Raw genomic sequence first — 12,842 nt, 5'->3', positions numbered from 1 at the left:
ACGAGGAAATCCAAGAGCGAGACGCACGGAGTTTACACGTTTTGCTGACCGAACTTCTCGCGTAGCTTCCACAGCGTTGCACCTGATGTATTAAACGAAGCACAGTTATGAAAACAACGTGTGGTTTTCGCAGCGTAGCAGCAGCTGCAGTTCTGTTTCTGACTCCTGTATTGAAGCGCATTCTCATGCTGTGCTTCCTTCCGCAGATTGCCGGAGCATCTATAACGTATACCGTCATCTTGGTACAGACAAACGGCTAACCTGACAGCACTCGCGAGCCGGCTGCGCACCAGCGCACTTGCTTCAAGTTGTGTATTGCATCCCCCGGTGTGAGTGTGGTGAGGGAAACGTACATACACGGATTGGTGGTAGCCCGATAGCTGGATACATGATAGCAGATCCCACCATACACTGCTTCAATTGAGGCACAACACATATATTATACACATCAAGGGTGAGATAATCAAGGATGAATTGGCATGTTCGCGAAGCCTCTCATGGGCGAAGCCTCTCATCACTGAGAGTCTTCGGGAACATGTCAATTCATTAAGCACTGGTATCGGTAGTAATTTAGCCACTCATTGTGCCAGGCATGGGTGCACCCCCAGTCTGTCTGACGTCACCATCTTGAAATGCTATCGTCAAAGGCGCCCGCGGGAGATGTTTGAGTCCTTTGTCATCCACCAAACGGGTGATCGATGTATAAGCGTGCCGTCACTCGATCTATTAGTAAAAGAAATCAAGTATTTGATGTCACGCACGTGACCAATTTTTTTTTTTTGTGTAACGTAATCCTGTCTTTCACTCTTTCGTCTATCTACATATTCTTGGTTTCGTCAATAAAAATTTCAGTTGGCAGTCAGCGCCCATCCTCGTGCCACTTTCCTTCGTCCTGTCTGTTTTTCAAGTTTTAAGGCATGTTCTAGTTTTTTATTGCATTAGTTTGCACTACGGCATCAAAACATGTCACAAATGATCATTCAGTTTAGTTTCATGCAGAAAAGCCTAAAATTGATTGTTCATCCACTTACCACGATTTATAAAAGCATTCAGCAATGCCCACAAAACGACAACGCTGCCTTTATATATTGCTGCACATATTTGCTTACACAGATCTGAAAACTAACGTAAACTTCTGGAATTATGCTTGGCAACTTGTCGGTGTTATCACTTGACTACAATGTACAAATACTTCTATTATGCATAATTAGTACATCTATGTTTACAATATATCTGTGCCAGCCAGTGCCGCCTGCAAGTTAAAGTTCTTCATCTTTAATTGCTCACTTCATGGCTTATGCATAATTACCCCATTGAAAATTATGCCCACCATTATGGCGGCGAGGTCAACTTGAAATTAGGCAGTCGCATGCTTAATAATAAACATTTCCGATATATAGTGGCGGATCGCTTGGCACATTGGCTCCTAGGAATTGATATGCCATGAGGTTGAACAAAATTTGAGCACGCACGTATAGAGACTGTAAAGCAGTCAGGACGTAAGTTCACAGTTAAAGAAAGCGGGAAAACAAAACCAAAACCATAACACAAATATAAATGAAAGGGAAAGGACGACGCGGTACTAGCGACTGAAGTTTAACACGTGTTTGGCTTTTTAAGACATGTTTTAACTCTGTCCGCGACTGCGCGATTCTTTAATGTTGTAGTTTTTTCATACTGTGTGTGTATATCTTTCTGTCGTTTGCATTAAAACTGTGGTTGCTAGTAGCGCATCGTCCTGTGCCTTTCATTCTCATTTCTCTGTGCTGTGTGGCTTTTTTCCGCACTTTCTTTAACTATGAAAACAGATCAACTCGCCCAACTGACCATTTTAGGATAACGTTTGCTGAGTAAAGCCGGTTCCAATAAGTGTCATTGTGAACAATGCGAAATTTTCAAATGCACACGCTACTGGACAGGTTGCACGCAGTATCATGCATAACACTCTGCATCAATCCCTGTATTTGCCCGAATACTGTAAGATATACGAAATTTTCGAGGTAGTGTACAGTGAGGCACAATGGAGTGTTCCCAGAATGCACTGCCTCGTACACAAGCAGTAGGCGAGCAACTCTTGCTGCTTTGCGAGAAACGCCATGAAGATGCCTTGCTGAGAGCCAGGGAAGCTGAAATGAAGCGTCGACGTCATGATGTCGATCACAGGCGTCAACGACGCCAAAATGACGCAGAACGTCGAGCTCGAGAAGCGGAGGCCAAGCGTCGGCGTCGCCAAGACAACTCTGACATGAGAGCGACTACTTGACATGTATGTGCCGCTGGCACTCGTCGATTAGCAAGGGCTCTGCTGTAGTCGCATGGCCTCCGAGTTGGCGGGCGCGCGGCGCGTTTGCCATCTCGGAGGCTATAATGTTTGCTCTTTGTTTAATACGTTGTCCGCTAGATGGACATAGTTGTCCATTATGGAGCTGTTTGTAATTTTGTGTGTTTGTGCGTGTGTGTGTGTGTGTGTGTGTGTGTGTGTGTGTGTGTCTTTAGCATGCACATAGTTTGATGGCCTCGCCCATGCGCCTACAAATCGCCGAATGGGCTAATTTTCGTCGTGACACCTGCCGAACAAAATAAACAAGAATCCCTCAAGGCTGTGCTTAGTTTGCAAGGCACACGGCAAGAAGTCCGAGAGCCGACGTGAGTGCGAAAGATGTGAAGTTGGTCTTCACATGCCTGTGTACTTTAATGTTTTTCACACACGAAAATCGCACTGAAACAGTTGATGCAGTTAAGCGTCGCCTTGCGCGATTGTGCGCTTCTGCCATGCAACATTAAATGCGTTGAGACGACTCCTTCTACTACCTGGCATTTATGTAGTGTTATTTTCCGAAGCTGTGGCAAGTAACATTGTGGCTTTGTGGTAAGGCACCTGCTTACCCCGCGAACGGCCTGGGTTCGATCCTCAATGGGACTGAAGATTTTTATTGTTTATTTTATTTGCTGCTTTCTCGATTTTTCGGTCAGGGACGATTTTTCGCTGACAACCAACGACGCTGTCACCATCGCCCGACACCGACACGGGAATTTCTGGGACACGAGCTCTCTAACGCTATCATTACGCTTTCTGTGTCCAGAAAAATGAATTTCTTGCCAAGGACTCACTCTTGACTATACTTATTGCAGACTTGTAAACAAAAAATGAAACAATTGCAAAATTGTGCTGCTGCTAAGTAGTTCCTTGAGAACTTTTCACTTAAAGCACACAGGGCGAAAAATACACGAAGGTAAAGAAATGCGAAAGAACACCACAAGTGTTACTCTTGTCCTGTGTACCACCATTCAGGTAGATTTCGATGTCAGTCAAGTTAGCATTATAGTGTAAAGGGGTGTGAATCTTAGTGAGGTTCACTTCGTATTTAAACACGTTGGACACCAGATTTTTAGGGGCGAAGCTCCTTCGCCGTTCCTCCCTCGTAGTCGTAGTAGTGCGTAACCAGTCGTAACGCTAGTACCAGATCTTGACCTCCAAGGTGGTGCCGGTGGGAGATTTAGTAGAAGTACGTTAGTAGAAGTAGAAGTGTAAGTGTTAGCTAAAAGCCGACTTCTTCTGTCTCTCATTCCCATTAGCAGCCATTGTTTACCTCCAAGGTAGTGCCTGGTGAGATTTCTCCTGTGCGTGATTAAACAATAAAAATTTTGTTCAAAACGCCGTTGATTGATGAAATAAACCAACGAAAGACGCCAGATGTTTTCTAAAAGCAAAACGAAAGAACGCCAGATGTTTTCTAAAGCAATGGTTTTCTAAACAACGAAAATTCACAGCGTACACGTAAAATTAAAGTGAGCTGCAAGTCGTCATAACTCTCATCGAACGTTTAGTATAAACGCGCCCGATCTCACGTCGGTGATGATGTACTGCGCAGAATTCACGGAAGATTCACGGTTTACCGATGAACCTCCGCAGCTTCGCCCACTCATCATCATCCACTCCGTGGATATGCTGTGATTTTTGATCAACCACAGCTGCTCTGTTTAGGACTGAAGATTGGGCGACTTGGTATTGATTTGTAGACGTCTGGGGCATTGGTTGCGTGATGATATTGCGTGTTCACAAGTAAGGAAAGACAAAGGCACGTCTACAATAAGAATTCGTATATTTAAGCAAAAGCGCTGCGAGGTGAACGAGGCAGCAGCGACGGGGCGACTGGCGTAGCTTCGGCCCGGCGGCTGTGTTTACAACACCCGGCCGACCCGGGCGGACTCCGAGCGCCGAGCACGCTCGCTCGGCGCGGTTGCTATAGATTCATGGTAAAAATTAACAGTGTACTTGTAATGAGGACAAAAGAAGACCTGGACACAATTCCAGCCTTTTTACCTTTTCAGAAATTGTGTAAACAGAGAGAATACTGTGTACAGATCATAAACACTATGTCAGCATAATGCAAAACAAAATAACGAGAGGGAAGAAACAAGGTGATTCAACAAGATGGTTCAAGAGGTTCAACTGACTTATATCAATGTGATTAAAATAGCCTTGCACAACTAACACATCTCCTAAAGGCTATAAATATGCATATGTAACCCTGGCAAGTTCCAGTGCTGATATGTGACTAATGAAGTGACAATACCATAAAATGCATGTTCTTCACTGATGCTTCTATAGCCCAAACTTCAGAGACGAGGGACGAAAGAACACAGCAGACACAAGCGTCGCTCGTCTATGAAATTTGCGCTATAGAAGCATCAATAGATTACCAACTAGCCCAAACATGCACATGTTCGTCACAACACACACTGTCACTTAGCGGATATCTGTCACACTATATGGCCATAATTATGTTTCATCATATGGTGATACTTATGTGACGATTATGCCACATGTCAACGCGCACAAATTGACATCGAGACGGAGGATCAAAACAAGCAAATGAAGAATTAAAACAGCATAAACAGAAAACAAATTTGGAGTCAGTGCACATTACATCACATGAAGAGCGGCCTTTTTTTGCTTTAGTGTAAACTCCTTGAAAGCAGTCTGCTTCATTTATGCTTTATCGCAAGGAAAGAAATTATAACAAGACGGCGAGATGGTGAACATTCATGTATAAAGCAAAAGCTTTTTAAGGGCACATAAAACGATAGAAGAACTAGGATTTTGACAGGACAGCGCTTAACTCACAGCTGATTTTGTATTGAACGGAATTACATTTAAAAGCACAAGAGAACCAATTGCACATGCGTAGTCGGACAAGAGGCCTAACTGCCTTCAGAACCAGGACAATGATAACAGCATAGTGACACTAACAATGTTCACTTATCAAGAAAGTGAAACTCCTTATCGTGTAATGTGGGCGATGACGTCGCATACCGCACAAGACTGCCCGTCTGCGCTGTGAAGTTATGTGTGTGCGTGTGTGTTCCCCTCTCTTTCTTTACACTTCTTTAAATCTCCCCCATCCCTTCCCCCTGTGCAGGGTAGCATACCGGTTTTGCCAAACTGGTTAACATCGCTGTCTTGCCTCTCTCTCGTTGTCCTTTCTTTACCCACCGAAGCTGTTAGCCACGATTGGCGCAGATCGCGTCGGAAATGTTCGGGAGGCTTCGCGATTGTCTGTTAGCATTAAACGCAGGACGCGAATGGTCAAGTTTATTCGAAAGCTCTCGCAAGCGCCAGAGATCCTTCGAGAACCTTCGGTGCCCCATGTATAAATATAGACGCGCCTTACCACAAATCGATTTATCGACGGCCGACGCTCTGTTCGCCGCTATCAGTGTAGTGTGTATTGCTGTTGTTTGACTTTCGCTTTCCCGTCCACTAGTTCGGCCAAATAAAGAGTTTCATCTTGGACACGACAAATCCTGCCTTCGTCGACGTCACGATCCCGTGAAAATACAGTGAAACCTCGGTGATACGATCACAGCTCATACGAATTTCGGGGTGATACGAATTTTTCGCTGGTCCCGGCGAAGGCCCAATGGCCTGCAATGTAATGGAGTACGGTTGTTGCGAACCAATTTTACCCAGCGACGTTTGATACGAACGTACGCTACCGCCCAGGTACGAATAGGTGCTGTCCACGCTGTCGCGGAAGACGTGCCAAGCACGTGCAAGCGCGGGAACGCAAGCGTGGGCATGCGCGCCGCCCCGCCAAATCGTCAGAATCGCGGTGTAAGAAAAAAACTTTTCTCACGGTCAAAATAAACCTTCAGGGACGCGCCAAGGCCTCCAAGGTTGTGTGTGCGAATCGTTGACGCTGTTATGTGCCTCCGTGTGCCTTCGCGTTTAGATTACAGAGGACATTAGCGCCATATTTTTTTTGTAACGCCTCGACGCGGACTGCTGTCATTGTACTGTGTTTACACGTGCCTGCCTCGTGCATCAGACATCCTATGAAAGGTGGACGAGGACCGAAAGAAGGCGAGCACGGTCTTGCCGAAGGAGTCGGGCCTCACAACGTAAACATGAGCGACAGTCGAGGTCGCACTTGTGCGGGCACGGCCGTAAATCTCCCAAAGGAGCATACTCAACACCTCCGCGATAAAAAAATCATAACACAGGACCGTGGTTCTGTGATTTTGTGGCCTTGATCCATGGCGTCAAAGCGCTTCTTTCGTTATTTTCGCTGCAGTACTCCGGTATCATGCAAAAAAGCATACAAAAATTTGGAAGGTGCTACTGCTCTCGCGGGTCACAACGCACCTGGTTCATTAAATAAATACGCGCGTACGGGCCGTGTATGTACGAGTGGTGGTATGCCGACATCTAAAACCTTAATTGACAATCATCCAGGGTTCTTCATGACGTTGCTGCGGTCCTGAAAAACAATAAATGAAAACGTACGCCAGCTTTCTTTTGTCTTATGCTAATTTGCCATGCTTTCTGGTGATACGAATTTTGGATGATACGAATATTGCCACGCGCGTTTCTTTATTACTTTTGCTGTATTCGGTTTTCGGGCACAAAGACTGTCAGCAACGCTCAGCGCGAACCGCGCCTCATTGTTCGAGAACCTTCGCGATCATTGCAGATCGTTTTGTTAAGATTGCGCGCAAGACTCGCACACTCGAGCTTATTCTAGAATTTGCACGACAGCCAGCGATAACGCTGGAATATTCGACGGCACACGTTTAAATGCCGACGCGCTTCAGCGCTGGTCAGTTGATCGACGGTCGACGATCTGTACGCCGCTATCAGTGCATACCATGTGTATTGCTGTAAATTAACTTTCCGTTTCCCGGCCACAAGTTCGGCCAAATAAACAGTTTCATCTTGACAACGCCGACTGCTGTCTTCGTCGACGTCACGACCACGTGACATCTGGTGGAGGTGCTGCTGCTTCCATGATCCGGACGCCCCCGCGAAGCGCTGACCCAAGCCCGAGCCGCGAGGAGGACGACGGCAAAGAAAACCCGGATCGTCGAACAAGCCGCAGGCAGAAAGGACTACCGCCAGAGCACGGGCTCCTTCCCGAACAAACCAGGCAGCCCCAAGTCCCAACACCGACCGCAGCGACGATGACCGACCCCGTGCAGCCTTCGCCGATCCTACTCCGGCAGCCCAAGGAGCCGCCAACCTTCCGCGGGTCGTCATTCGAAGACCCGGAAACCTGGCTCGAGACTTTCGAAAGGGTCGCAACATTTAACAACTGGAACGCCGACGACAAGCTGCGCCATGTGTACTTCTACCTGGAAGAAGCAGCAAGGACATGTCTCGAGAACCGGGAGTCCACGCTTCGAACCTGGGATCTCTTTCGCAGTGCTTTTTTGGAGACGTTCACGAGCGTCGTCCGAAAGGAAAGGGCCGCAACCTTGCTGGAGACACGGGCTCAGCTCCCGAACGAAAACGTGACCATCTTCGCGGAAGAAATGACCCGGCTGTTCCGCCATGCTGACTCCAACATGCCTGAAGAAAAGAAGGTTCGTTTCCTCATGCGAGGAGTAAAGGAACAGCTCTTCGCTGGCCTTATGAGGAATCCGCCGAATACCGTCCAAGAATTTGTCTCCGAAGCAACAACAATCGAGAAAACGCTTGAGATGCGAACAAGGCAATACAACCGCAGCATTTCGACCACAAGCTACGCCGACGTTCAAGCGCTAAGATCCACCGACCTGCGTGAGACGATTCGTGCAATCGTGCAAGAGGAGCTGCGAAAACTTCTACCTTCGTCGCAACCTCAAGTAGATTCCATCGCCGACGTCGTACGCCAGGAGATCCAGCATTCACTCGGTGCGCCTCAGCTAGTAGAGCCGCAGGCGCAAGCTATGAGCTACGCTGCTGCAGCCCGCCGTCATGCTCCTCCTCTACGCCCACGCCAAGGCGACATACCGCCGCAGTACCGTCGCCAGACGCCGCCTCCGCCACCGACGCCCTACCGTCCACCTGTCAGCCAGACGCCGCCGCCACCACCGCCGCCCTACCGCCCACCTGTCGGCCAGCGCTACACCCCGAGGAAGACCGATGTCTGGCGCGCCCCTGACAACCGCCCGCTCTGCTACCACTGCGGGGAGGCCGGCCACACGTACCGCCGCTGCCAGTACCGTCAGATGGGGCTACGCGGATTCGCCGTCAACGCGCCGCGCCCGCAGCCAGGCGAACGGCCTCGCGACATCGACGACTACCTCACCGGAACACAGTGGCAAGAACGACGACCTTCCCGCTCGCCGTCGCCCGGCCGTTACATGTCACCGCATCGCCGGCAGTACACTGGCCCAAACCGGGGCCGGTCGCCTAGCCCGTATCCGGAAAACTAAGGGCAGCAACCGATGGAGGTGCGGTTGCTGAACGACGAAATGCTGAAGATCCTCCGCTGTCGACGACGCCGCCGCGACGAAATTCGGAGCCCTCGCCACACGCCGAACGACGTCCTGAAGACGATACTTTGCGACCGGAAGCAGACCTGACGACGCAACGCGGAGTCAGCGGTGCAAACCGACGTAGCCGTGACCCGACGCCGCGACGTAACCGCAACGCAAGACGGCGGATTAGCGACCTCGACGTTCTGATCGACGGCCACAACGTCACCGCTCTCGTCGATACTGGAGCCGACTATTCCGTCATCAGTGGGCCGTTCGCAGCACAGCTGAAAAAAGTTAGGACTGCTTGGGAAGGCCCCGAGATCCGGACCGCTGGAGGCCATCTGATAACGCCGATTGGTGTCTGCACGGCGAGGGTCACTATCAATAACCGGACTTATCCTGCGAGCTTTGTAATCCTACAAAACTGCTCCAGGGATGTGATACTTGGAATGGACTTCCTAAGTGACCACGGCGCCGTTATCGACCTCAGGTCTGAGTCGATAACACTGACCTCAGACAAAGCGCTCCCGCCCCACGCGATGCCAGGCAACCATGCATTGAATGTGATAGGAGAGCAGGTGGCCATTCCGCCGCGCTCCAGCGTCATTATTTCCGTCGGCACCGAAAAACCTGCGAACCTTGAAGGCGTCATCGAGGGCAATCAGCACCTACTCCTGAACCGTCAAATTTGCGTCGCACGAGGTATAGCCGAGCTGCGTGACGGTAAAGCAAAGGTAGTGCTGACAAACTTCAGCCACGAATATAGGCACCTCAACTTTGGTACGACGGTTGCCTACATCGACGAATGTGTAGCCGCCAGCGATGCTTTCGCCCTCTTCGATGCCGCCGATTCTGCTTCGACGAATAGAGTTCCCGAACCGGACTTTGACGTCAACCTGAGCCTTCCGAAGGCCAAGCAAAACCAGCTCACAACCCTGCTCCTGCAATACAAGGACTGTTTCTCGTCGTCATCGCGGGTCCGACAGACGCCCCTTGCGAAGCACCGCATTATAACAGAAGAAAATTCTCGACCACTCCGTCAGAGCCCCTACAGAGTTTCTACTCGAGAGCGCGACGCGATAAAGAAACAAGTCGACGAGATGCTACGCGACAACATCATCCAGCCGTCCAACAGTCCGTGGGCGCCACCCGTGGTGTTAGTGAAGAAAAAGGATGGGACACTGCGCTTCTGCGTTGATTATCGGCGCCTGAACAAAATCACGAAGAAGGACGTGTACCCCCTCCCACGAATAGACGACACCCTGGATCGACTTCACAACGCGACGTACTTTTCGTCGATGGACCTCAAGACCGGCTACTGGCAAATCGAAGTCGACGAGAGAGACCGAGAAAAGACTGCCTTTATAACACCCGACGGCCTCTTTGAGTTCAAGGTCATGCCTTTCGGTCTTTGCTCGGCACCTGCGACGTTCCAGCGTGTCATGGACACCGTACTGGCCGGATTGAAGTGGCAGACGTGCCTTGTGTATTTGGACGACGTCGTCGTGTTTTCCTCGACCTTCGACGAGCATCTCCGGCGGCTTGAGGCAGTACTTCAAGCAATCAAGGCCTCTGGACTGACCCTGAAGCCAGAAAAGTGCCGATTCGCGTACGACAAGCTCTTGTTTCTGGGTCATGTGATCAGCAAGTCCGGAGTGCGCCCAGACCCGCGGAAAACAGCTGCCATCGCCGACTTCGCGCCACCCACCGACAAGAAGGCCGTGCGCCGATTTCTCGGCTTATGCGCCTATTACAGACGCTTCGTCAAAAACTTTTCACGTATCGCCGAACCACTGACGCTTCTCACGAAGAATAACGTGGAATTCAGGTGGGAAACGGCGCAAGTGCAAGCCTTTCAAGAACTTAAACGACGCCTGCAGACGCCACCCATACTTGCGCATTTCGACGATTGCGCCGATACGGAAATACACACTGACGCAAGCAGCGTAGGACTCGGTGCCGTCCTTGTGCAAAAGACTGACGGGCTTGAAAGGGTTATCAGTTATGCTAGCCGGTCACTATCCAAGGCAGAAGCAAACTATTCCACAACAGAAAAGGAATGCCTTGCCATCCTCTGGGCTACGTCAAAGTTTCGCCCCTACCTCTATGGCAGGCCCTTCAAAGTTGTCAGTGACCATCACGCCTTATGTTGGCTAGCTAACTTGAAGGACCCTTCAGGTCGTCTCGCACGATGGAGTCTGAGGCTTCAAGAATTCGATATTACCGTCGTGTACAAGTCCGGACGAAAACACTCTGACGCCGACTGCCTGTCTCGTGCCCCCGTCGAGGCGCCGCCGCAAGACGACGACGATGACTGCTTCCTCGGAACTATCAGTGCCGACGACTTCGCCAAAAGGCAACGGGCCGACGCGGAACTGGGGGGCCTTATTGAGTACCTCGAGTGCAAGACCGCCGTTGTTCCGAAGGTATTCAAGCGAGGACTGCCGTCGTTTTTCTTACGGAACGGTGTTCTCCTCAAGAAGAATTTCTCGCCCCTTCGAACCGACTACCTTCTCGTCGTGCCCTCATCATTGCGACCAGAATTCCTCCAGGCCCTACACGACGACCCGACGGCTGGACACCTCGGTGTTTCCCGCACGCTCGCCAGAATACAGGAAAAATACTACTGGCCACGCCTTGCTGCTGACGTCGCCCACTACGTTAAGACTTGCCGAGATTGCCAGCGACGGAAGACACCGCCGACCAGGCCAGCGGGACTTCTGCAGCCAATCGAACCACCTCACCGGCCGTTCCAGCAAATCGGGATGGACCTACTGGGGCCGTTCCCGACGTCGACTTCCGGCAACAAGTGGATCGTCGTAGCAACTGACTACCTCACCCGCTACGCCGAGACAAAGGCCTTGCCCAAAGGCAGTGCCACCGAGGTAGCCAAGTTCTTCGTGGAGAACATCGTCTTGCGTCATGGCGCCCCAGAGGTCCTCATCACAGACAGAGGTACCGCCTTTACTGCGGACTTAACTCAGGCGATCTTCAAATACAGCGAGACGAGCCACCGCCGCACCACCGCCTACCACCCACAGACCAATGGCCTCACCGAACGTCTAAATAAGACCATCGCCGACATGCTGGCCATGTACGTCGACGTTGAGCACAAGACGTGGGACGCCGTCCTTCCGTACGTGACCTTCGCCTACAACACGGCCGTCCAAGAAACAACGCAGATGACGCCGTACAAGTTGGTCTACGGAAGGAGCCCGGCGACGACGCTCGACGCCATGCTACCAAACGTCACCGACGAAGAAAATCTCGACGCCGCCGCTTACTTACAGCGCGCCGAAGAAGCACGACAGCTCGCCCGCCTATGGATCAAGAACCGGCAGACGACTGACAGCCGCCGCTACAACCTTCGACGACGCCACATGGAATACCAACCCGGTGACCGTGTATGGGTATGGACGCCAATACGCCGACGGGGACTCAGTGAGAAGCTTCTTCGACGATACTTCGGACCGTACAGGGTACTTCGACGCCTCGGCGCACTCGACTACGAGTTGTCCCTGACGGCATTACGAACTCTCAGCGGCGCCGTGCACGACCTGAAGTCGTCCATGTCGTGCGCCTCAAACCATATTACGCGCGTTAGCAAATCTGAGGACTGTCATTTTGCTTTATATTGTGCTTTCTTGTGCTATTGTTTATTGTACTCTGTTGCTTTATTCTTGTTATTGTTGCATGCATCGGCTTCTTCTGTTTTAAGCATCGGGACGATGCTTTTTCAGAGGGGGGCATTGCCACGTGCGTTTCTTTATTACTTTTGCTGTATTCGGTTTTCGGGCACAAAGACTGTCAGCAACGCTCAGCGCGAACCGCGCCTCATTGTTCGAGAACCTTCGCGATCATTGCAGATCGTTTTGTTAAGATTCCGCGCAAGACGCGCACACTCGAGCTTATTCTAGAATTTGCACGACAGCCAGCGATAACGCTGGAATATTCGACGGCACACGTTTAAATGCCGACGCGCTTCAGCGCTGGTCAGTTGATCGACGGTCGACGATCTGTACGCCGCTATCAGTGCATACCGTGTGTATTGCTGTAAATTAACTTTCCGTTTCCCGGCCACAAGTTCGGCCAAATAA

Source organism: Rhipicephalus sanguineus, unplaced genomic scaffold (assembly GCF_013339695.2).
Source record: "Rhipicephalus sanguineus isolate Rsan-2018 unplaced genomic scaffold, BIME_Rsan_1.4 Seq876, whole genome shotgun sequence".
NCBI lineage: Eukaryota > Metazoa > Arthropoda > Arachnida > Ixodida > Ixodidae > Rhipicephalus > Rhipicephalus sanguineus.
This window is presented reverse-complemented; position numbering follows the sequence as displayed.